A 26,129-nucleotide genomic window follows, 5' to 3' on the forward strand; every position below is an offset into this window, starting at 1 on the left:
TTACTATTCATATATATTTTAAATGTTTTGTGCCAGCCACTAACATCTAATAGGATTTAGGCTCTGTTGATTCAGGCAAGGAGGTAATTTAGAGATGAGATGTTGAATTCCTAGTGTGGTGAAAATCAGGTTCTTGAATCTTATGTTTATGAAACATTATTTTGTAAGATAGGATTACTAGGAACTGCCATCTTAAATTCAATCCATTTTATTTTTATGGACCCATCTATACTTTAACTCACATTTTATACGACATTTGGAAACATTGAGATTGTAAACAACCAGTCCTAAGAGGCCTCAAGAGGTTCAGCACCCAGCACTGTTTTAAGTGAGTCCCATCCTGGAGTGGACCCCAGTCTGGAGTTTTAGAGAGCCCGGTCAGCAAGGTCTGCACTTTTCTGGAGCCTGGGGAGGTCTGCCTCCTCTGTATTATCTGACCTCTGGGCCAGTGGGCCAAGGGCAGCCATATCAGGGCATCTGGGTGGAGTTTGAATAAGTAGGCCCTGGTCTCCATGAGGCTATGAGCACCCCTTCATGCCCATGGGGGTAGGGAGGGCAAGATGGGGTGGCGACAGGGCTTGTTCCAGGGAAGAACCCCAAAGAGTTAAACAGTTTAAATGTGAATTGTAAACTTATTATATAGCCGTATGTTTCAAGGAAGGAAGTCAGAATATGTTCTCTTTAATAGGTTGTAAGCTTGATTTATATCTTTTAAATATTTAAATACAAAAATATGGCATGAGGCTCCATCTGTGCTCCTGCTGACACGTGCTGCAGTGGGAGAGTCTGTCTTCAGCAGTCGGGATGGAGCGTGCATGAACGGATTTCACTCCATTTTTGAACACAGTTAAAGGTTAGAAGCTTTTTATAACAACTCAAGTAAAACTTCTTCTCTTTTTTACACCATTTCTGGGTCTCCAAAACTATATTTACATGAAACTCTTCAATCATTTAAATTTCTCCTAACTTAGAATATCTTCCCTAGTTTTTCTCATATTAATGTTGATTTTCTGTCAAAAGTGTTTCCTCTGATTTTTAGTAAGAAAATTAAAGGAAAAAATGCAAGGCTTATAAATAAATTTATAAAAATAAAATCTTAGAGCGTTATAGCACATAGCAATTAAAAATCATATTCCTTTACAAATTCCTTTTACTTATTTCATTAGATACGAATGGCAGATCTATTATTATTCCTATTTTGTAGTTAGGAGAGGAGAATTTCAAATGAATTATGTAGTTCTCCTAAGGTTCTCAAACTATCAGGTCTTCAGACTAGCTGTACTTACAGGTGGTTTGGCTCCAGGAGAGTCACTAAGTTGAGGGTCCTTTATCGAAAATGCTTGGATTTCAGATTTTTCTAATTTTGATTTATTTGCATGTGTGTTATAGTTTAGATATGTGGTGTCCCCCAAAATCTCACGTGAAACAATAAATAATGTTCAGAAGTGAAATGATTATGAGAGCTGTAACCTAATCAGTGCATGAATCCTCTGATATGCATTAACTGGGTGGTAACTGTAGGCAGGTAGGAGTGTGGCTGGAAGAAGTAGGCCACTTTAGGGTTTATGTTTTCTCTGTGCTTTTGGTCGCCGTGTCTGAGCTGCTTTCCTTTATACTCCTTTCTGTCATTATACTCTGCCTCATCTTGAGCCCAGGGCTATGGGCCCAATACTGGACTGAATCTCTGAAACTGTGAGACACACAAAAAAACATTGTTTCCCTCCTCTAAGTTGTTCTTGTTAGGTCTTTTGGTCACCTCGATGCAAAGCTGACTAAAATGAGCCGATAGAGTAGGATATTTTGGGGATCAGTCTGAACAGGAAATTCATTTATGTCTCATATACACCTCATACACATACTTTGTACAGTATTTTTAAATAATTTTGTGCATTCAAGAAAATTCCCTAGTGTGGAATTTTTCATTTGTGATGTCATGTTGGCTCTCAAAAAAAAATTATGCAACATTTTAAGTAACTTTGTGCACAAAATGAAGTTTCACGATATGGAATTTTCCATTGGTGATGTCTTGTTGGAATTTAACAGTTTTAAATTCTGGAAGATTTTGTATTTCACATTTTTAGATTAGAGATGCTCAACCTGAGATTTCTCAATCTCAGTTTCTTTATGTACAGAAAGCAATGACCTTGGGTCAAAGCTGCCTGTAAGGTTCAGGTGGCCCATGTAGTTTTGAGATCCAATAGATGGGGTGACATCCAAAATCTTGGTAGCTTAAGGCAATAATTTAGAGTTGTCCATGGGTCTCTGGTTTCTCAGCCTTTCATCTAGTAGTCTAGACCGGTCACTTATATGACTACAATTGGCTGGAGACTCACTGTGATGGCCTCACCAGGCTCCCCCCAATCCTTCATCCTACGTGGTCCCACGTGCTAGTAGAAGTACCTAATGTGGGGAGTGCAAAGCCCCTGAGGGATGGCCTCAGGAGCTACCCAGGGTCCCTTGGAGAATGCCAAGGACACAGTTCACACAGATTCAGGGGGTATGGAAATAGCCTCCACCTCTTGAAGGGAATAGCAGCAAAGAATCTTTGCAAAAAGGTATGGACCCAGGGAAGCCTGACACACTTGAAGCCATCAAGGCAACAATTCACTACCCACAACCTTCTAAATCTTCTACTCCAAGCCCTGCCAAGGTGCTCAAAGTTTCAACCCAGCGTTGGGTCTAAAGTCATGATCTTGTGATGCAGATTAGGGCTCTTTGGGTCCACCTCCTCTGGGCACAGCTTCCTGGGGAGTGACTCTCATGGTAGGAGAGACAGTGGAGAAGGGGTGGCTTATATCGGGGAAGCTTGCTCATGGACTTTGCAGCCTGGGGTATCCATTTTCAATGACTCCAAATGCCAATGCATTTTGTTCCTCTAGCCTTCTCTCCTCCTCACTGGCAAAGTTAAAAATGAGGGCAAATACATGGTTGGTCACCTACTGGGGACCCCTAGATAGACCCTCTCTGGCTAGAAGGGATAGCCAGTGAACTGTAACACTCAAGGTGAAATCACCTGGCTCAGGTGGAGAGCAATTTTAACAAGCCTAAGATCGGATCTGACCATTCTCTTACCTTCTGGGTATAAAAGTTAAACCGTCCACATCAAAATCTACCAAGGAAGGCTGCTATCTAATTTGGGAAGGGCCCTTAAAAATTATTTTACAGTTGTGCCCAGTGTCTCAGCTTTAATGCTCACATTAAATACACAGCTGTATCCATTTGAAATCAGCGCAGAGCCTCATCTGCTTTCCAAGACAGCAGGACTTTCCCTGAGTAGTGCTCAATGGTCACCATTAAAATCTTTCTGTTTCCTTCTGACCCCAAAAACTTAGTGCGTAAGTGCTATGCATGTGGGGATCTCACCACTGAATTGTTTTCTTATCCTTTGGCATTATTTCCAAATGAATTGTATCCTGTAAGCAGAAACCTCAGGAAAAAAATACAAATAAGCAATAACAGTCTCCTATCTTGATAATCTGAGAAAAGCCTCTATTCAGTTTTCAATTGCTTTAACATGCACAAAACTTCCTGTGTGTCAGAAAGACAATTCCTAGACTCATACGTGTACATATCACCTGCATGTATGCATATGTAATGATATACAGATACATGATGATGCATACACATTCATGTACAATGATAGAAACAATGAATGATACACTTGTAGTAATGACTGATACACATGCATAATGATACACATAAATACATAATTACACATGCAAATTCAGAATTATTGACACACAAATATACATACACAATGACATGCACACATACATACATATGATACATACATACACAGTACCATACTTACACACATGTATGCAAGTATAATACAGACACATGTACATACATATATATTCAGAGTGATACACATCAACACGTTACAAATATGTAAAGTATATGGCCTCTAGTAGCTTTCAAAATTTTAGTTAGTCATTAGAATCCAACACATACATACTAACATATCCAAATAACTGTACTAATTTCATTTTTAGGATTTAAGACATACCATACTTCTGGTGACCAGCTATGCGGTGTCTAAGATGCACGTGTTCCCTACATGGATATTTGAAAAGGTTGCAACCATTTCAAAAAGGCTATAAAAATAAGTAGGAGTCATCCTTGTAGTAAAGCAATTTAGAGGTGAATTCTACGAGGACTATGCCAAGTTTGTTTCAAACAGGAAAAGCAACTTTACTGAGGTAGTTGTTACTGCTCAGGCCAGGGCATTTCCTTACTGTGTCACTGACACAAAATCCTGTGCACATTAGGGATTTTCAGCAGGGTGACAGGGCTCTCACCTGGTGGATCAGCCTCTCACCTGGTGGGTCAGGGCTGTGGGGAATACTGAGCTCTTCTGATGTGCCTCTTAATGTTGATCAACATGAATTATTAATTTTTACTGAAACTAAAGCTTAGTGATGTGTGGTTACACTGTAGGGTTAGTGATGTGTGGTGTGGGGTAAAAATATTGTTGTATTGGAGAAAACCCCTTTGGGGCATTTTTCAAATAAAATGCATTTTTAAAATTTGTAGTCCGTTGGCCCCAATACATGAATCCAAGGAGGCAGAGTTCCCCCTTCAAGTAATGAGTGGTGATAACCTAGAAAAAAAAAGATGTTTTTGATTAACTTTAAACCTTGAAGCTGATTTTCTTGAGCTCCTGGGCAGACTGGCTGCTCGCTAGCAAACAGGAAGGCACATTTAAAAGATGAGTGAGTTGTGGGCGATCACTCCAGGAGACTCTGGAAAATAAGGCAGCGTGTTAGCTTTTCACCGCTGTGACCAAAATACCTGATCAGAACAACTTAGTGGGAGGGAAAGGGAGGGGGCAGGGGGTCAGCCAGGATGGTGGGATGTGATGGACATCATTATCCAAAGGACATGAATGAAGACACGAATTGGGTGTCAGCATACTTTATATTCAGAGATTTGAAAAATCGTGAGCACTGGTCTCTGACTCCATTCTCTGTACCTCCATGAAGTCGTTCAACACCACAGCCAGTATGCTGGAGGAGGGAACCTTATGTCCTGAATTCTCCCACTTGTCCAGGGGAGAGAAATCAGGAGGGGGTTTTCTTCTCTGTGATGTCGGGAGAGACCAGATGTCCTCTGATGACTTTTATACCTCTCATCATGACTGTTTCCCAGGACCCTAGTCTACTTGTTATCTTCCACTCAATCTCTATTTGGCATCTCAGAGTGAACAAGCCATGAGAACAAACCAGTAGTATCCAGCTCCCACTTCCAACCCTCCCCTAATCCCAGACACTTTCTTCTCTAAGGCCTTTCCCTTCTTAGTAAATGGCACATCGTTTATCCCACTGCCTGGGCTGAAAACCTAGATGCCATTCTCGATTCCTCTTCCTATTACATCTAACATCGGGGTATTTTGCTAGATTCCAAAATCTATGACCAGATTGACTTCCAACAGTCCTAGTTCAAGTCCCCAACAGCTCTAGTCTGTGTAGTTGAGATAACACCCTGTCACTATGACTGTGAAACCTGCCACTGCAAACTTACTGTGTCAAACTACCACCATTGTGTTATTCACTGTGTTGGCGTTGTTTTGGAGAGAAAGAGGGTGAGGATTGAAGACTGGGGTTTGAAAGGAAGTTCAAAGACAAGGAAAAAGTAGCCTTAGGTGTTTGCAGCAGAATGAGTTGGTGACAAAGAGGTACTTGGTCTGGGAGAGTGGAAGCTAGAATGTCCCCACCTGGGACACTGGGGGAGTCGGCATGTAATTCTGTGAAACTGTGTATTAGTAAGGATTCTCCAGAGAAACAGAACCAATAGTATAAACAAAGATATATATAGAAATAGGTTTATTATGAGGGATTAGGATACTCCACTGTAGAGGCTGGGAAGTCTCACCTTCTGCTCTTTGTTAGGTCGAGTCCCAGGAGAGCTACTGGTAGAATTCAGTCTCAGTCTGAGAACCAGGAAAGCCAATGGTATATGCACCAGTTCAAGTCCAAAGGCCCAGGATCATGGGTGCTGATGTCCAAGGGCAGGAGAGGATGAATATCTGAGCTAAAGGATGTAGGTGGGGCGAAAGAGTGGATGAAGAATATAGCCTTTTTGTTTCAGGCACTCAACAGTTTGGATGATGCCCATCAGTCAGTGCTGGGTAGGAAAATTAGATTTAATTTAATGACTCAAATGCTAATCTCTTCCAGAGACACCCTCCTGGACACATCAATAAATGGTGGTTTCCAACAAAGTGGGTATCCCTTAGCCCAGTCAAGTTGCTACATTAAAATGAACCATTCATACTTTCAAAAGTGCAATCATAGAATGATTCAGTTATGGATCATCCGCAAGGGGTGATCTAGTGCTGTGGAGCCATAAAAATAATACTTACCAGGAGTTTTATTTTTTTTCCTCATGTGACTAATGCGTATTTAGTGATTGTAACATACAAACGCAGGACACAGACTATGTAGACAGAGATGATTTGAAGGAAGGTCTGCCTGATGACACTCCAGGTCATTTCTGGGTAGAAGAATGGTGCTTTTTGTATACATTTTAATAACTTTGATTTTTTCTACATATAAAGACTAAAAATAGGAAATATGTATATAAGATTTAATATTGTAGAAACTTCCGAGAGGACCTGTTTCTGGTTCTCCCTGAGTCTAACGGGTGCATATTGATTCAGGACAGGAGAATCAGATAGCTACACTTGACTTTTGATCCTTCCAAGTAACTTCCAATATCTGTAACACATCAATCTCATTTACTCCACTCCTGGAAAAAATGACCCAACAATAGACCAGTTCTTGTAGTAGAGAAGCTGCTTTTGTGGTTTGCTTGTTCTTTTCTTTCATAATATAACCAGGAAACCACCAAATGCTCAATGCAAAAATTTAAGCAATAGAAATAACTATAAGTAAGTTATACATATCTGAAACACCTATGCCCCAAGATAAACACCATTGACATCACTCATATCCATTTACATATATATATTTATGTAAATGTGTATGCTATTTACATATAGGATATATATGATATTTATATGCATGGGTATCTATATTTATCTCTATATATCCATTACAGATATGGACTATTAAGTTAGCTTAACTAACTTAAAATTAAAAAAAATAATTAAAAATTTCTTTGTTTCCAAATACTGTGTCCCTTCTATTGTTTGGAAATGGTCTATTTAAACAAGTTTTTGCTCATCGATCATAATGTCTACTCCTTCCACCTTCCTTTTCCTACTTACCCCAACCCATACTAAATTTCCAATCTGGTAAATGTCTTCTCAAAATGTTTGCTCTGCTTACATAATTATAGGCAAATGTATATTTAAATATTTTTTAAAGAAGAAATTATATAAAAATAAATATATGCTTTTGTGTATTGTCTATATTTTTTTAAAAAAATAATAAATTGTGGCCATTGTTCCACTATTGGCTGATTGCCTCTCCCAGGTGCTAGAGTTCTTGACTCTTCCACCAGGAGTGAAAGGGAGCCCTGGTTTCTGTGAATTTACCGTCAGCCTTGATAATCACTCTACCTTCAATGCAGTTCTACCAACAGGACTAGGCAATGACCCACCATTATGATTTAGTTCTACCTCCTCGACTGTGGGTAAGGCTGAGCACCTCTCCAAGCTGACAAGATGACAGGGGTCCCCAGGGTTTGTCCTTCGGGGACCTGCTGGGCTGCTGGACTCTCAGACCTTCCCTCCCCACCTTTGCTCCCTGAGCTTCAGCACCCTGGTCTCAGGTTGGAGGTTTTTAAACAGAGGAGGTATGCAATCTGACTGATAGTTTCAAGAGTTCACACTTGCTGACATGAACAGAATGAATTAATGGAGATGACTCACAGGTGTGCTGGTCTCTCGTGAACTGAAGGTGACTTAGGCTCCCTTGGTGAATTTTAATGGACCAATGTTAAGTATTTCATCAAATCTAGTGTTTGCTGTTGTATTATTATTCCTGTTTTGCCTATGACTTCTAACCTGTACCTTTTAGCATCTATTGACACTATCACATGAATTTTCTCTCAATTTGACTATATAGTAAATGATGTCACTAGTTTACTAGCATTGAACCATTCATATTTTTCAGTCCTGGGGATTGAACCTAGGACCTTGCATGCTCTACTACTGAAGTACATTACCAGCAATTTATTTATATCTCATTTTATTTTAGTTGCCTAGTCTGGCTTCAAACTTGCCATCCTCCTGTCTCAGCCTCCTCAGTAGCTGGCATGACAGGTATGTGTCGCCACACATGGCTCAACATTCTTATATAATTGTTTGTTCTTGCAATTTTGAACTGCTTTTTAAGATGATGGTGGATTATGTTTTTGAACGTTTCATTTATAATTGGAATGGACACATTTTCTTTTTCAGTTTTATTCATATAAGGTAACATAACAATAATTTCTGAAATAGGTTGAAGGACATTATAATTTTTTCGGTGATCTTAAATACTTTAAATACTAGTGGAATAATCAATTATTTAAAAGTTGAATAGAATTCAATTATGAAGCTGTATATTCATAATGTCTTTTAAAAATTCATGCACTCTAATTGTATCTCCACTCTTTCTATAAAGATCATTATATTTTCTTCTTCCAATTTACTCTTTTTTTAATAATTGGTAATTGAATTTATTTATTTATTTATTTTTAATTTTTATTGTTGGTTGTTCAAAACATTACATAGTTCTTGGATAGGAAATTTTATGTGTGTTTATATGTAGTCATATATGGCATTCTCTTGTAAATATTTTAATCAACTCTGTCTCTGACAATATCTTTATTTTCATTTCTAAGTTTGTATAATATTTACTCTTTCTTCTCTTCCTCCATCAGATTCAATTTTCCATTGTGTTGGTCTTTTTAAAAATAGACTTTTGGATTAATTGGTAATACCCACCCTCCCACTACTGGGGATTGAACCAAGAGGAGCTCTACCACTGAGCTACATCTCAGCCTTTTTATATTTTTATTTTGAGGCAAGGTCTTGCTGAGTTGTGGAGCCTAGAACTTGGGATCTTCCTGCATTGGCTTCCCAAGTACCTATTAAAAATATTTTTCATTTCAAATTTATTAATTTTTTACTCTTTATAAACTCCCTCTTCTTGACTTTCCCTTTTTCTTTTGTTTATCTTTGTATTCTTTAGCTTAGCATTGTGTTCTTTTGGGTCCTGCCCCCTTTTGCATTGAGGAAGTCTCCTAAGATTATACATTTGGCCTTGAGTGCAGTTTCATGAGTTATGATATGAAATTTCCTCCCTGTATTGTTTCCTGGTAACTTGTCAAACCGGAAGCCTCCAGGACCTTGGACCTGGTGTGAAACTCCTGCTGAGCCACAAGGGGAAGGCCTGTTTGCTGGTTCTGATTCCTGAGGAATCAGTGGCACCCTTACCCCTGGGCTAGATGTGCATTTTGGCCCTGCCTTACCTCTGAGAGACACGCATCCATTTATCTTGAATCATATATATCTCAGCTCACTCAGTTTTACATACAAGTCTCACTCTTGCAAGCTTTGGAAGAGCCCTCGGCAGAGAGCAACACTCCAAGTGTCATCCACGGGACTTGCCTGGGTGGACATCAAAGACAGACAACTTTCAGGTAATAAAACACGTTAAATAGAAAGATAAGCCAATTTTTTTTGTATTTTATATACAAATAAAAATTGCTACCTACTTTAGTCCAAGGGGACTTTTTTTTTTTCCCCTTCCAACTCAATGAATTAGTAAGCTCATTGTATTTTCTTCCCTCTCTTTTTTAAGGTTAATTCTGTACTTTTTAACCTTATCATCTTTATTTTTAAAAAGGCTTATTTCCAATTCCATTCCACATAATTAATATAATTAATTAAATCCCATACAATTTTAAAAAATACTGATGATACTAGAGATAATAGATTCATTCTTTTTTGTTTGTTTGATGATAATTGATATCATATGGGATTGAGTACTATATAATACCTTGTGAGGTTTAGTACTATATAATGTATGGCTTATAAAAATAGCTGTATTTTAAAAACACTGGATATTAAAACACCTCTGGAGAGACACACAGAGTTGATGCTTTGATTTTTTTTTAAATTACAGTTTTACTCTCTCACCTAACTGTGAAAAATTCTAACCTGACTTGATACAGCAAAAAAATAGAAAGGGCCATCTTCCGTTCAGCAATCAAGGCTGTTGAACTAAGTTCCGGCTGTCATTAAAAAGTAATCACAGAACAAAGGAATGCTGAATTCCAGTTTCCATGGAGTTGTGCTCTTTCAAAAGGATAATAGCAAGAAGTTTCTCAGTCTTGCGTGCAGGAGAGGCTTCTAAAGAACAAAGGAGCAACATAGCATGCCAGCAGACATTTATTTAAATGTCACTTACACTGGGTAAGGAGAATTGAAGGAGTTCCATTTGAGATAATAAACCAATTTTTTGTGAGAGATGATGAAGTAATTAATTATTCAAGGGCGATGGCTTCTCCTTCAACTTCATTTTCAAAGACCACATTTACCCTTCGCTGTTTAAATAAGAAAGAGGGTGCACATTCCATTCACTTGCACTTGCTGAAATAAGAAACTAGCTGTCATTCAATTCAGGAACTCTCAGTTCAAGTGTCTGTGATTCTCAAAGCACCTTGTCAGCTAGGAGGAGGACCTCTGGGGAGGGGGCGAGGTTCCTGCTCTCCAACTGTAATGATGGTAGTGTTTGGACACGCTGTAGTCTTGCAAGGTCAGGGAGACACACAGTGGGTGCCTCTTTCAGAAAGGTGCCTTTCCCTAAGCTGACTTGGGCCCTGTGGCCCTGACAGCAGCTCCGGTGTGTGGCTGCACAGAACAGTTCTAGATCAGGAGGCTGTGAGCCACTCACCCCCCACAAGCATCTCAGGCTTGCTTTCAAATGTTCTCCCAAGGACAATCTTGCTAGAGTGGAGTGTTCTTGGGATTGGACTTGATCAGCATTCACATTCCTTCTTGCAGTATCCTGGTAGCACTGCTAGCTGCTGGAGGCTGTGGAGAAGCCCCATGGTGCAGTGGAGAGCCTGCCAAGCTCCACCTTTGGCTTTGCCAGTTGGAATGCCATTGACATCTCCAGGGCTTTGCTCCTCCAAGAGTTATGCTAGATCATTTCTATGTTCTCTCTTAGCTCCAAACACAGGATTCATAGATGATGCGACCCAGGAGGCCTCCTGTTAAGCATGAAAGAACAGGTTGCATTTGTCTGTGTGTCTTTCTTCTAATAACCTTCTGTATTAGGGTCCTCCAGAGAAGTAGAATGAATAAGAGATTCATTCTTGTTTGTTTGTTTATTCATGAGCAGAATTGGCTGACATGATTGTAGAGTGACAAATTCCAAGATCTGCAGGATGATTTGGCAAGCCGGAGCCCCAGAGGAGGTGATGGTGTTGCTCCAGTGAGAAGGTTTTCAGGCTCCAGACGGAAGAAGAGCCCAGGTTTCAGTTCAAGTCTAGAAGCAGGGAAACATCTCTAATGCTAGTTCAAAGGGACCCAGGCAGGATGCAAGGTTCTCTCTTACTCTGGGCAGGGCCAATCGCTGTTCTGTGGAGGTCCTCCACTGAATGAATGAGGCCCACCCACTGGGCAGAGCCCTCTGTTTGCTGGGCTACCTTTTCAAAGGCATATCTCACCCAAATACTCCCTTCAATTTTGGAGTGCTGCATCTTCATGCACACTTGATGCAGAAACACACTCAGAATGTTTGACCAAATCCCTGGGCACCCTGTGGCCCCGTCAATTCAGCACCTACAATTCACCAGCACTCCTACCAAAGGGATGACAAAAAAGGACAAACATGAGTGTCAGGTACACGCTGGGGAGACGGGCAAGATGGCAGTGAATTTCTGGTTGACCCTTGGAGTAGTGAGGGTGGGAGAAACTACGGATAGGCCCTTTGTAGGATAAGGCAGAGCAGATGGAGGAGAAGTTCTCTCTGGGGTGTCCCCTAGGAGTAAGAGGTTTGGAAAGGAGAAAACTAAGCAAAAAGAACTTGAAAAAAAGTCGAAAGGGTCAGCTTTTTCCAGATTAACGTGGAACATGAGCTCAACTCCAGGAAAAAATCACTAAGAAAAATGGAATGATCTCCTGAGAAAGGGACCAGGAATCAGACCAGGGCTTTGTGCCCCAGAGGAGCTTCCTCCTGGATTCAGCATCTCATGGGGAGATCAGCCTGCTGGGGTCCTTGCTCAGGCTTCTGGGGATGAAGTCTGCCAATTATCTCTCTGCTCAGCATCCCAAGAGCAGTGGCCAGTTCCTTCATTCACAGAGGAAGCCGGGAGGGTCAGAGGAAAACCACAGGAAGTACCTGTATTGATCAACCATGGCTTTCATTCATAAAAAATGGTTTTCATAAAAAAAATTCTAGTGACAAACCTGCGCCCCACAGACCCTGGAAGACATGCTGCTCTAGTTTTTATCTCCAACAGGGTGAAGTGCAATGGCATGTGTGAGCTGAAAATCTATTGACCTCTACTCAAGGTGTCATGTTTGGTCTGGACAATTCTGTGAATTTGGAGGATTAGTTTTGGAGGAGCACGTTAGATTTGAGGAGTTCTGGCATTTGGATGACAGGTACAGAAACACTTGCTGACTTCTCATTACACTTTAATGAGCTTCTGTTTGTTTTTCCATTTACTTTGAGACAAGAGCAGGCAATTCTTTTTCTTAAGTTCAACCTCTGTTCCACCTTCCGCTTGACCATCAAGGTCATTTCTATTCCTGCCCCTAAGTCTCTTTGTTCTCATTTTACCTTTTCCATTAATCCACATCCTTCTCATTCTTTAAAGCACTTTTCTCAGGATGCCATTTGTAAGCATGCTTAGTCCAGAGTCACCTTTCTGCTTTCACTCCCAGCAGTCCTTGCAATCTCTGGCCCACTTCCTTGCATCAAACCATCTCAGATGGCATCCCCAGACCACTAATCCCTCCTGCCTCTACTGGGCAATCTCATCTTCAAGGCAAGAGAGATGTCTGAGATTACTTCGTCTTTCCTGGAACTTACCTGATGGACACCAAGGACAACTAGAAACACAGGTGATGAAAACCAGCAAGATTTGTTGCAGAAAAACACTGAATTGATCAGTTTTGTGGTACCCCATCTTAGCCACAATTGACACACTCTGCTTCTCAAAGGAGGTCACGTGTCTGCAGCCGGGTTTGTAAGGGTCCGGCGGAGCGTCGGAGGAAGAGACCACAAGAGACCAGCTTCATGCAATAAGCAGGGGGGAGTTTTATTGAACCAGCATGCTGGGGCTCCGTGCCCACTCAAGAAAGGAGAGCAGCCCAGAGCCCAGAGCAGAGGCTAAGCAGAGCTTAAGTACACTTTTTGGAGAGGGCAGGGGGCTTTGCATACTTCAGAACAAATCATCATGAGGCACGGGAAAATTGAACAACAACTCTGAGACATGATTAGTACATTCATTGGCGGGAACAGGCTGGGCAGGGGTGATTGGTCACTCCTAAGCGGGGTACATATTCAAACTGATTGGTTTTGGAGCCTGGATGCCTACGTGCCAAGCTACTTAGAGCCCTTAGCTATTAAACAACCAGGGAATCAGTGGAAATATTTACTGGGCAGTTCGGGTATTGTCCTAACAGCTACAGGGATTACAGGTTCCGGGGGTAGCAGAGGAATTTTAACAATAGCTGGTCTTTTACTTTTTAGCCCAGGCCTTGCAATTTAGAAACTTTACAATGCCCAGTCTTTTACACTTTAGCTCAGGCAGCTTAGAATCAGCTTAGAAATTTTACCTTTACAGGTTGTTTGGATTCATCTTATCCTGACGACTGGCCATGCAAACTGTGGCAAATTCCTTTACCTCTGAGTAACCTCTTTTTTTTTTTTTAAGAGAGAGAGAGAGAGAATTTTAATATTTATTTTTTAGTTTTCAGTGGACACAACATCTGTTTGTATGTGGTGCTGAGGATCGAACCCGGGCCACACACATGCCAGGTGAGCGCGCTACCACTTGAGCCACATCCCCAGCCCATATCTGGAACTTATTACTTGTAAAAAACAAAATACGGAATGAACATACTACAGTTTGGACACTTAAATTTTATCAAGATTTTTCACTTTTTACAAAGAGTCGAAACATCATCCCTTTTTGGGAACAATTTAAATTTTGTGTACACAATTTAACGGGATATACTTCCAGCTGTGAAATTACTAGGTCACGGGGTGTGTCACTTATGCAAAATTTTGCGTAAGTTGGACATGTATAAACCTTGATTCAGTCTGACATGGATAAACCTGCCAAACTCCCACCATAATCGAGGTCATAAACATTTCCATTATCCTCAAAATGGCCTTAGGCTCTTTCTTGATCTCCTCCTCCTGCACTCCCCAGTCCACCCCCTACTCAGGCTACACTGGATTTGCTTAGCGTTACTGTAAATTAGCTTGTATTTTGTGGCATTTTATAGAAAAGGAATCCTATGGTACAGACACTGGTTTTTATTTTTTGACTGGTTTCTTTTATTCAGCCTCATTAATCTGAGGAGCATCCAATCAATAGCCATTGCTTTTTATCTCAGGATGGTATTTCTTTATGTAGATGGAGCAGACTTTGTTTATCCCATTGTCTGCAGTTGGACATTTGGGTTGTTTCCAGTTTGGGCTGTTACACATGAAGTGGCCATGAACATGGACACACAAGTCTTTACATGGATATATGCCTTCATGGCTTTTACTGCATGGATGTTCATTTCCACACCTAGGAATATAGGTGTTGGTCTAAAATTGCAGTGTATCATTTTAGGCTCGGGGTTCCTATTTTTCCAAAACTCCACATACAGTTAAATTGGCCAGTCTTTTTCATTTTAGCCTTTCTGTGAGGCACACAGTGATATCGAGTTGGGTTATCATTTTCATTTCCTTGAAGGCCAATGATATGCAGCATCCTGACATGATCTTGTTTGCCATTCATTCTTTGGCGAGTGAGTAGCGGTTGGAAAAATTTCTGCCTGTGATTCATTAGATTGTTTGTTTTATCATTAGCTTTATTTCTAAACTTTCATTTTGGGGTAATTTGTAGAGGTAGACATAAAGATATTTCTAGTATATTCTTTATGGATGGCAAAATCTTGCCTCTCAGACAGTATCACAACCAGGAAATTAATATAAGTATAATAAATCAATCATAATTCAGATGATATCAATTTTATATATGTGTTAATTTGTGTGAGTTTGAGTGCATATTTATTTGTATCCTAAGTGTAAATTCATATGACCTGGCCACAGCTAGGATCCAGAGCAGTTCCATCAGGAGACTCTTCCTGCTACCTTTTCACACCCATAACCAACTCCCTACCTTCATCTCTGGCAAGTATTAATTTGGTTTTCCTTCATTAGTCCTATAAAAATATTATATAAATGGAAGGCACACTTATGTATTCTTTCAGGATTGGCTTTGTTCCCTCAATATAATTCTTCTGATATCCTTTCAAATTGTTGTATTTATTGCTGAGCAATATTCCATAGTACGGAAGGTCCTCAGTGACTTTTGTCACTCTCAACACTGTTACGTTGGGGTTGTTTACAATTTTGGGCTGTTAGAGATAAAACTTCTACGAACCTTTGTGTACTGATTTTAGTGTGAACATATGTTTTAATTTCTTGGGTTAAATGTAATTAAGTGTAATTTTTGGTCATATTACAGGCATATGCTTGATTTTGTAAGAAACTGCTGTACACTTTTTAGCACAGTAGCTCTAACAATTGACATACCCCCCCCCTCCACAGCAAGTTATGGGGGCACCAGTATTATGGATTTGAAGAGGTCTTTATGTATTTTGGACATAAATCCTTGACCAGATATGTGATTGGCAGAACGTTTCTCCCTGCCCGTGGCTTATCTTTGAATTCACTTAACATTATCTTTCAAAGAGCAGGCATTGTTAATTTTGCAGTGGATCAGCTTGTCATATTTTTTTCTTCCATGGATTGGTTTTGGGTTTTGTATCTAAGAAATCTTGGCCTGACCCAAAGTCATGGAGGTTTCCTTTTCTTTCTTCTAGAAGTGCCATAGCTTTAGGTTTCACATTTATATGTATAAGGTTTTCACTTGATTTTTGTACATGGCGTGGATCAAAGTTCATTTTTCACATGTGTGTATCCAAATATTTTAGCACTGTTCCTTCCTCCATTAAAATGTTTCTATAACTGTAAAAGTAAAGTGTGTGTGTGTGTGTGTGTGTGTGTATGTGTGTTTTCTGGGTTCTTTTGTCTGATCCATAGATTTTTGTCTATTTTGCTACTAATACCACATTTACTTGATTAATGTAACTTTTAAATAATTTTTTAAAAATTACATAGTGTGAATATTCCAGCTTTGTGCTTTCCAAAAGCAAAATGGTTCCTCTAGGCCCTCTGAATTTCCATATGAATTTTATCATCAGGTTTGAGAGTTGGTGAAACAAAAAAAGAAAGAAAAAATATTGTGCAATTTTGATTGGGCTCGACTGAATTTCTAGGTGAATTGAGGGAGAACCCGTCTTTTAACAGTTTGAGTCTTCTGATCCATAAACATGATTGGTTAGAGGTTAAATTTTATCAGGGTTCTATATTTCAGTTTCATTGATTTCTCTGTTGTTTTTCAGCTTGCATTCCCACTGCTTTTCATTGATTTTTTTTTCCTTTCTTCTTGCTTTGGGTTTAAAATGCTTTTCTTTTTTCATTTCTTAAGGTAGAAACTGAGATCAGGGATTTGACAATTTTTTTTCTTTTACAAATAAGTCATTTACATATATATATAGATATATTCTTTAATGGCATTCCATGCATATGAATGTGTTTTCATTTTCATTTAATTAAAACGTTTGTCATTTTAATTTTGACTTCTTCATTGATATATATTCAAGTTTTTAGGGTTTTTTTTTAGTTTTCAAATATTTCATTGCATTCGGATAGCATAACTAGGTATATGTTGAATTATTTTAAAATCAATTAAGACTTCTATGGTCCAAATTACAGTTTACCTTTCTAACCCAATGGTATCTACTTGATGTGACTGTATCATTTGTACAGAGTTCCCTGGAGATTTAATTACAGGAATTTGGCTGATTCTGATATAATTATATGATGATTGATTTCTTGTCCACTTTTTCTGTCAATTGTTGAGAGACAAGTGATAAACTATCTGACTCTAATTATAGATTTATCTGATTTTCCTTGTATTTGTGTCAGTTTTGTCTATGTATTTTGAAACTCTGATAATAGGTACAATAATATTTAGGATTGTTACACCCTTATGAAGATTTGACCTTTTATCTTATGAAATATAAACCTTTTTATCCATGGTAATAATTTTGTTCTCAAATCTACTTAGATATTACACAGCACTTCAACTTTCTTTAAGATATTGTTAACATGGTATATCTTCTCTGAAAGGGAATATATATACACATACATACATATATATATACACACACGTGTATATATATATGTGTACACTATAAGATTACAGTTAAAGTATAATTACAGAGTGTACATATATTTTGACATTAAGAATTCGTGTTTTAAATCACTTTCAGATTACCATTTTTTTTTGGTACTGGCAAGTGAATCCAGGGGCACTCAACCACTGAGCCACATCCCCAACCGTATTTTGTATTTTATTTAGAGACAGGGTCTCACTGAGTTGCTTAGCATCTTGCTTTTGCTGAGGCTGGCTTTGAGCTTGTGATTCTCCTGCCTCAGCCTCCCAAGCAGCTGGATTGACAGGTGTGTGCCACCGTGCATGGCCGTGATTGCCTATTTTAAGGAAAACCAAATATTACCAGCTATTTTTGGGAAGAATTTATATGAAAAATATACTTTCTCTTTGAACTGCTTTATATGCACATATTTATTTTGACTTTTAAACTAAAGAAGATGCATAATTATCTCCCATGGAAAAGCCGAGGGAGACATTGAAGTCAATTAAAATAGTTTATAAAATGATGTTCATGGTTTGGAGGGTCTAGTGACTACCTTTTCCCTCCTGTGGTCTTATCGTCAGCAATCATTGTTATTACTGCCTTTTGAAAGCAGTCAGATGGGAAGAGAGAGCCTGCTGAAGATGCTTTTAAGAAGATGATCATACTTCTAAATCTAAAGCCTGTTTGGAGATGGCACTGGAGATTGGCTGCTACCTCTCCTTAAGAGAGATTTGCTGTCTACTCCACTCCCTGGGTATCCCAGAACGCTAGAACTTGTAGGAGGGACTTAGACTTTATGTGGTTTGTCCCCTCCAGAACTCACGTTGAGATGTACTAGTGTTGTAGCAATGTACTAGTGTTGTAGTGGGACTTTAAGAGGAGTGTGTGTCACTGGGGCAGAGTCTTCATGCTGTGCTCCAGGGATGGGTTCATTCTCTCAGGTGTGAGTGAGGTCTTACTCAAAGGTCTACACTAGTTACCTCAAGAATGGTTTGTTATTAAGCAAGGCTGTCCCATATGTTTTGCCTGTTTTGCATGCTCTTGCTTGAACTATTTTTCTGCCATGCTATGATGCAACAAGAAGGCCCTCACCAGAAGCCAGGCAGATATTAGTAACAGGACCATGTTCTTATTAGACTTTCCAGCCTTCAAATTTGTGAGCTGAAAATCAACCTCTGTTCTTTATAATTTTCTCAGATTCAGACATTCTGTTATAGCAATAGAAAATGGATTAAGATAGGTCCTAAGCTGCCGCAGTCTGGCTGGGCACAAAATCACGAGCCACTCACACCTTGTAGATTTAAATAGCAACTCTTTATTCTGGAACTGTCACCGGCAGTCTACACACAGGTTCTGGGCAAAATTCATGCTCTCCACTGGGCTCTGAATCCCAAATACTCTCTCAATCCCACGAGAACTCAAGGGGAACTCAAGGAGAGGGTGCCTGGAGGCAGCAGGATACGCCCTATTCCCAGCAGGATACACCTTAAACCTGGAACCGCCCTAAACCCAAGGAGCGCCCTAAACCCTGATCCACCCTAAACCTGGATCCGCCCTGGTCCTTGAGCAAGGTCACCTTACATGTAATGTCACTGCAAATGACCTGGGTCATGCCATGCGTCATTCCTACTTGGCAATGGCTCTCAGCACTAAGCCAGTTACACCAGGGAGTGTTGTTCCTGATATCAGTTTTTTACTCCTTAAGAACATGTATTTATTAATTCATATAGAATTTAAAGGAAGTTTATGTATACAGGAAGCAAGGGCAAGTTCTGTTTCCAAGGTCATTGAGTCCTCTTTTCCACCAGGTTAGCCTTGACTGATTGGAGAATTCCTATATGTAAACATTTAAACAGGAGACACTGCTTTGGGTATATTGATTGATTCCTCCTAAGGATCTTGGGCAATTGTAATTTTGTTTGCATCTCAAAGGTTAAAAAAAGAGTCTGAGGCTTAAGTAGACAAAGGCCTTGTCCAAACCACAGTACTTTCTAATGGCAGGGCTCATGACATTTTTCTTGAATCAGCCACACACCCAGCTTTGGGTTGGACAAAGCTCTTCAAGACATTGATCAAAGGGGCTGGGTGACACTGTCATGCACGATAAGGAAATAATGCAGTCATTTATGAGCTTGCAATAACAGGGACTTTGGCTGCCTGGACAGGGTGGATGGACAACCTGCCACACAGGCATCATGTAGGCAGAGAGGACTTTGCTTTTAAATGGTTCTCAAGAGATCAAAGAGAAGGGTATTAATAGCTTTGCTGCAGAGCGTGATGCCCTCGTGACCTCCAGGGCTCAGAGAGCAGCTCCGCACACAGTCAGCAGTGCCCTGTGCAGACAGCTCTGCACACAGTCAGCAGTGCCCTGTGCAGACTGCTCCGGGTCTCTGGACAGTTAGTCTGTGGTTCCAGGAGTGCTCCCATCCAGCTTGCTGAATTCCACCTCAAGTCTGATTCTTCCTGTGAGAAAAAGAGAGGTCATAAGTGACATGGAATTGTTTGAGAAACTCTGAGCTCTTCCAGGAGGGGTGGAGTTGGTGTGGGAAGGGTGGGGATGTGAGGAAGACGGCTTAGAGAGCACCCAAAGGTGTGTGTGGTCAGCTTTCCATCACTATAACAAATACCCGAGTAATCGACTTAAAAAGAGGAAGGGTTTATTCTGGCTCACAGTTCCAGAGGTGTCAGTCCCTGGGCCTGTGGTGGCACAGCACGTCATGGCAGGAGCCCGTGGCAGAGGAAGCTGGTCGCTTCCTGGTGCCTGGGAAGGGAAAGAGGCTGGGAAATCAATATGCCCTTCAAGAGCACAGCCCAATTTCCTAACCTCCTCCCACTAGGCCCCACCCACTAAAGGGCCCACTGTCTCCTAGTAGCACCAGAGGTTGGGAACCAAATGTTCAACATATGTACTTTTGTAGAAAATTCACGATCCAAACTATTGCAGTGAGTTCATGTTTTGGGTGTCCCTTGACTAAAAGCAGTAGAATTGTACCATCATGATTACTTTTTAAATTAAATTTTAACATTCACATATCTTAAATATTAAAAAAAATCGATCAAGTTTAGACATATACATATCTGTATGGGTATTGATTGATTGTACCTATCATCTATCTCCCTGTTTATGTATTTGTTATGAATCCTAACATCTATTTTATCTGTCAATCATCTATTAGATCTATCATCTATTTTATCCATCATCTATATTATCATCTATCTTATTTAATGATCTATGCTTCAGGGCTGCTTTATCCCAAACCGTCAGCCCCCCTGGGATGGTCTGGTCCTGGGGCTAGGAACAGGGTGTGCTTGCGGTTTAGCAATTAGATTTGCTGGGGTCTGACATGGCCACACAGTTAGTAGCCGGGAGGTTTTGTAGTGCCTCATTGTGACTCACCTGCTCAGGATAAGAAAGACAGTGGCAGCACCTTCTAGGCCCATAAGTGACCTGAAGTGGCCACAACTGCTGGGACTCAGAGGCAGCCTGGAGTCCAAGCCAGTGAAATACAATTCTTTTTGTCACTCCCCTTCCTCCTGGTTTTGACTTTTTCTCCCTTTATTACTTTTTCCCAGCTTTTATTTTTTGTTGATGATAATTAATATGTAATAAAAAGGACACAAAGTACAGAATTTAGTAAGCATGGACATGTGTATGTACCTGTGAAATCATTAGCACAAACGAGATAGTAGACAGACACCCTTTCCCCCAGAGTGTCCCAGAATCCCTTAGTAATCCCTTTCTCGAATCCCTTAGTCTCTGCTTCCTCTCTTCCTCCACATTCTTCCCTACTCACACCCTTCCAAGCAACCACTGGTCTCCTTGTGTCACTACAAATTAATTTGTACTTTCCAGAGTTTTATATAAATGGGATCATACACTATGCACTATTCTTTGGCTGGTTTCTCTCATGGAGCCCAGTTATACTGAGACACATCCAGGGCTGTGGTTTGTAGCAAGAGCTTATCCCTCCTTACTGCTGGGAAGTATTCTGTTGTGTGTTCATAGCATAATTTCTTTATCCATTCACAGGGAACAGACATCTGGGTTGTCCCCAACTTTTGACTGTTACAATAAAGCTACCATGGATATTCATGTACAAGTCTTTGTGTGGAAATGCTTTCATTTCTCTTGGCCAAATAACTTTAGGAGTGGAATGGCTCCTAATATGGTATGTTTTAATTTTTTTTTCTTTAACAAATTGTCCAACTGTTTCCTGAATTAGTTGTGCTATTTTCTGTTTTCATAAGTATCATATGAGGTTTGCAGATGCTCTACATCCTAACCAGCACATGGTTGGACAGTTTTGAAAATTTTAGTGCTCACTCTAATAGGATACAGACGTATCTCCTTGCAATTTTAATTTTTAATTTCCTAATGCTGTTAAACATCTTTTTGTGGGCTATTTGACATCTGTGTATTTTATTTGATGAAATGTCTGTTCAAATTTTTCTACATTTTTAAAGAAGTTTTTTCTTATTATTGAGTTTTGAGAGTTTTTTAAATAGTTTTTCATTCCAGAATACCCAATAGATACCAAAATTTTGGAGTACTCAAGTCCCTCAAATAAAATGGTGCAGTATTTGCATATAATATCTACATTTTCCTGCAGACTTTAAATCATCTCTAGATGATATTGTCTTTTTCTCACTATGTTAAAGTAAATGAAAGGTGTACCTTGGAGAAATGTCCCTCTTCGTACATTTGGAGGAACCTCATTCTCAACTGCTGCCAGGTGTTCCATTGTACTACATGCCTGGTTTCGTTTTATTTATTTATTTATTTATTTATTTATTTACATTTGTAGATGGACAGAATGCCTTTATTTTATTTGTTTATTTTTAATGTGGTGGTGAGGATAGAACCTAGGGCCTCATGCATGCTAGGTAAGCACTCTCCTACTGAGCTACAGCCCCAGTCCTCCATGCCTATTTGAATGAGAAACCACCTTTGTTGGCTGTGGGATAAGAAATGGAAGGTTTTCAGTGGATGTGGAATTTCAGTTTGAAAAGATGAAAAATGTTCTGGAGAGGGATGCTAATGGTGATTGCATGATACTGTAAATGTACTTATGCCACTGAACTGGACACTTAAAAATAGTTAAAAGGATGTTTTTTTCTTTTCTTTTTTGTAGTACTGGAGATTGAACCCATGGGCACTCTCTCTCTCTGAGTTACTGTAACCACCCAAACTCAGCATGATGGCCCACACCTGTAATCCTAGTGATTTGGGAGATTGAGGCAGGAGGATCACAAGTTCAAAGCCAACCTCAGCAACTTAGCAAGGCCCTATCTCAAAATAAAACATAAAAAGTGCTGGTGAGGGGAGGTAGCTCAGTGGTTCAATAACTGGCACCAAAACCCCCAAAAACCTGTAACCTCCCTACTCTATACCTTTCTGAGGATTCTTATTGCACATTTTCCTACAGCCATGTTCATTCAATACACTGTGCAGTTTACTTACTTATCAGTTTGATGTTGTGTTTTATCCACAAGAATATAAACTCCTGTTCTTTATTGTTCCAAAAGTTAAGCCAAGTGTGTAAATCAATACCTGTTCCATAGTAGGTGCTTATTAAATATTACATGCTCCTTCCTCGAGTTTTATTTATTTACTACCTCTTCTGTCCTCATAGCTTATTTTTATGTTCAGGACTATGTTTAGTGGCCTTAACAATCAGTTGACTGTGCTGGTTTTTGTTTTTGCTTTTTACGAAGAGAGTGAATGGACTGCGAACATTCTGAAATAAAAACGACCATGTTTGGTGAACATTATCATCTGCCTACAAATATGCTCGCAATTTTACAAAAAAGTCCTTGATCCACGATCGATCATCCATTCCAACTATCATTTTATTTCTCCAAACTTCTTTTGAACAGAATTCTTTACTTTCTACAACTACCACTACTTCCTGGCCTCTAGTCACCTTCTGTTATGGTTTAGATGTGGTGTCCCTCAAAAGCTCACATATGAGACAATGCAAGAAGATTTGGAGGAGAAATGATTGGGGTAGAGACTTAACCTAATCACTGAATTAACCATTGATGGGATTAACTGGGTGGTGACTGGAGGCAGGTTGGGTGTGGCTGAAGGAAGTGGTTCACTGGGGGGCCAGGACATGGGGTATATATTTGTACCTGGTGAGTGTTAGCTCTCTTCTTTCTGATCATCACGTGTTCTTCTTCCTTCTGCCATACTCTTCCGCCATGTTGGAACTGGCTGTATATGGACTGATACCTCTGAAATCCTGAGCCCTTAAATAAACTTTTTCTCCTCTATAATTGTTCTGGTTGGGTCTTTAAGTCCCAGCAGCAAAAAAGCTAAAGAAAACACTTTATAATTAAAAGGTTGAATGAGGGTTTTTCCCACCACAACCATCGACTGGCTCTGGCTCCATGGGGCCACGTCTAATGGGTATTTCTCATCTCCTGGCTCCCCTCCTCCCCAGCCCCAGCACTACGTCCAGGGAAGTCTGTCTTCTCTTGGTTCCCATGTGTGATGCTCCCCTGATTTTCCTTGCCAGCTCACAGGCCACTCAGTTTCTGTCTTGCCTTATCTTCTCTCCCTAACCTCTTAGTGTTGGAGCTCCTGAGAGTATGAATCTGGGTCTTCTAATATTTTCTCTATACCCCTTTTCTCATCAATCTCTATAGATTTAAATAAAAACCTTGTATTACTGACTTTAAAGTATTCATCCACCTCTGAGCTGAAAACTGGAAACCACATCAGCAGAGTCAATGCATGCTTTGCCCCTCCATGTGGGCCTTGACACATAGCTGGATTGTCAGACATCTCTCACAGAACCTTTCAGTTTTGCATCTGAAATCTCATGTCCCATTTTTTCCTCCCATCAATAAAGGATCACCTCCTCTCAGTTCTAAAGAGAAAAACCTGGCATAGCCAGGCACAGTGGCACACACCTGTAATCCCAGCATCTCAGGAAGCTGAGGCAGGAGGATCATAAGTTCAAAGCCAATGTCAGCAATTTGGTGAGACCCTAAGCAACTTAGTGAGAACCGGTCTCTAAATAAAAAATAAAAAAGGATAAGATGTGGCTCAGAGGTTGAGAATTCCTAGGTTCAAACTCTGATACCAAAACCAAAACCAAAACCAAGGAAACAAGCAAAAAACTGGCAGTAACACCCATTTCTACTGCTTGAATGAGGAATCTGTACTTCTAATAGATGTATGACTGTGCCCAGATTCCAGGCACCAGGACCTCTGCTGGATTCCATCTTCAGTATGATCAGTCCTTCTCATTACTTCTGTCCCTGTCATCATCAGTCCTCAATGCTTCTGGCCTCTCTCCAATCCAGGCCCCACCCAGCAGCAGAATGCTCATTTTATAGTAAAATTTAGTAGGTCATATTTTTTCTGTTTGAAATACTTCTGAATGTTTCAAAGTAAACTCAGAGGGAATAAAAAGAACTTTGGACCTAGATCTTCCAGGCCCCTCTCTCCATATCTCCCCAGTATTCTTGTGTTACTTTCCTCCTGGCTCATGACCATCCAGATACCGTAATTTCCATTTAGTTCCTTCACCATTTCTTTGTGGCTCATGGAATTCGCACATACTTTTCCGTCTCTCAGGACCACTTCTATCTTTCTTTGCAATTCCAGTTTTTCCATAACTTCAGATCTTGGTTTCAATCTTCACCCATCTTCAGGATGCTCTCTCCTCTGGTTAGCACATCCCACCACACAGACCCCCAACATTAACCCTTCATTGTTCCTTCCTTTTATAACACATATGGTCACCTGCCATTGTTCCATTTTTCTATGGGGGTTTCACTGCTGGTCTTTGGCTCTGTAACACACATCATCTTTGAAGGGCTGGGGCTGAGTCTCTGTCCCTCTCTGAATCTCCAAGTCCCCGACCAGCGTCTAATGTAGAGAGGGCACCTACTCGATATTTATGCAATGAATAACTGTGGACAAACACGTTACTGTCAGAAAATGTGAATCGAACTCTCCGTTGAGTTTTGCATTTTAGAAACAGCAATAGTTTTGCGTGACTTAAATCTTTTAAAAGACAACAGTAGCACAAAAGCAGCAGTTATAATGTTCTCTCTTTACCCAGAAGAGCACCAAAGTTTTAGATTCTAGGAAACAATGAACATAATTTAAGGTAGGAAAGGGGGAAAAAGGGAAGAAACCCAGCAAAACACGCAGGAGGTTGAGTTATTTGTGAAGAGATTTTCAATAATTCTATTTGAAATTATAATGATCTCCTCCACTAGCCAGGATTGTAATGTTCATGATTATGTGAAGCATGCTTAATAGTTACTGACACTTGTATAAACATGGATGTTAAAGTGCATAATGTAAAAGAGACAGATTAATGTTTCTCTGATACATTCACTCAAAATGGTACTGCTACAAGAAGGGTGGGTCTTGAAGATACTAGGCTAAATGGAAGAAAGTGGACACACAGGGGCAAATCCTGTGTGAGTCCCCTCAGCTGAGGCACTGAGAGTGTCAAAATCTTGAGATGGAAAGTAGAATCGAGAAGACAAGGGCTTGGGGAAGTAGGTGGGGGGATTAATGTCTAATGGGGACAGTTTCAGTTTTTGCAAGATTAAAAAAACTCTAGAGATGGATGGTAGTCATGATTGCACAGTGACATGGATGTTCTTTATTGCCACTGAATTGTCTACCAAAAGTAGTCAAGATGACAAATTTCCCGTTATGTAAATTCTGTAATAAAAAGTACCT

Source organism: Urocitellus parryii (assembly GCF_045843805.1).
Source record: "Urocitellus parryii isolate mUroPar1 chromosome 13 unlocalized genomic scaffold, mUroPar1.hap1 SUPER_13_unloc_1, whole genome shotgun sequence".
Lineage (NCBI taxonomy): Eukaryota > Metazoa > Chordata > Mammalia > Rodentia > Sciuridae > Urocitellus > Urocitellus parryii.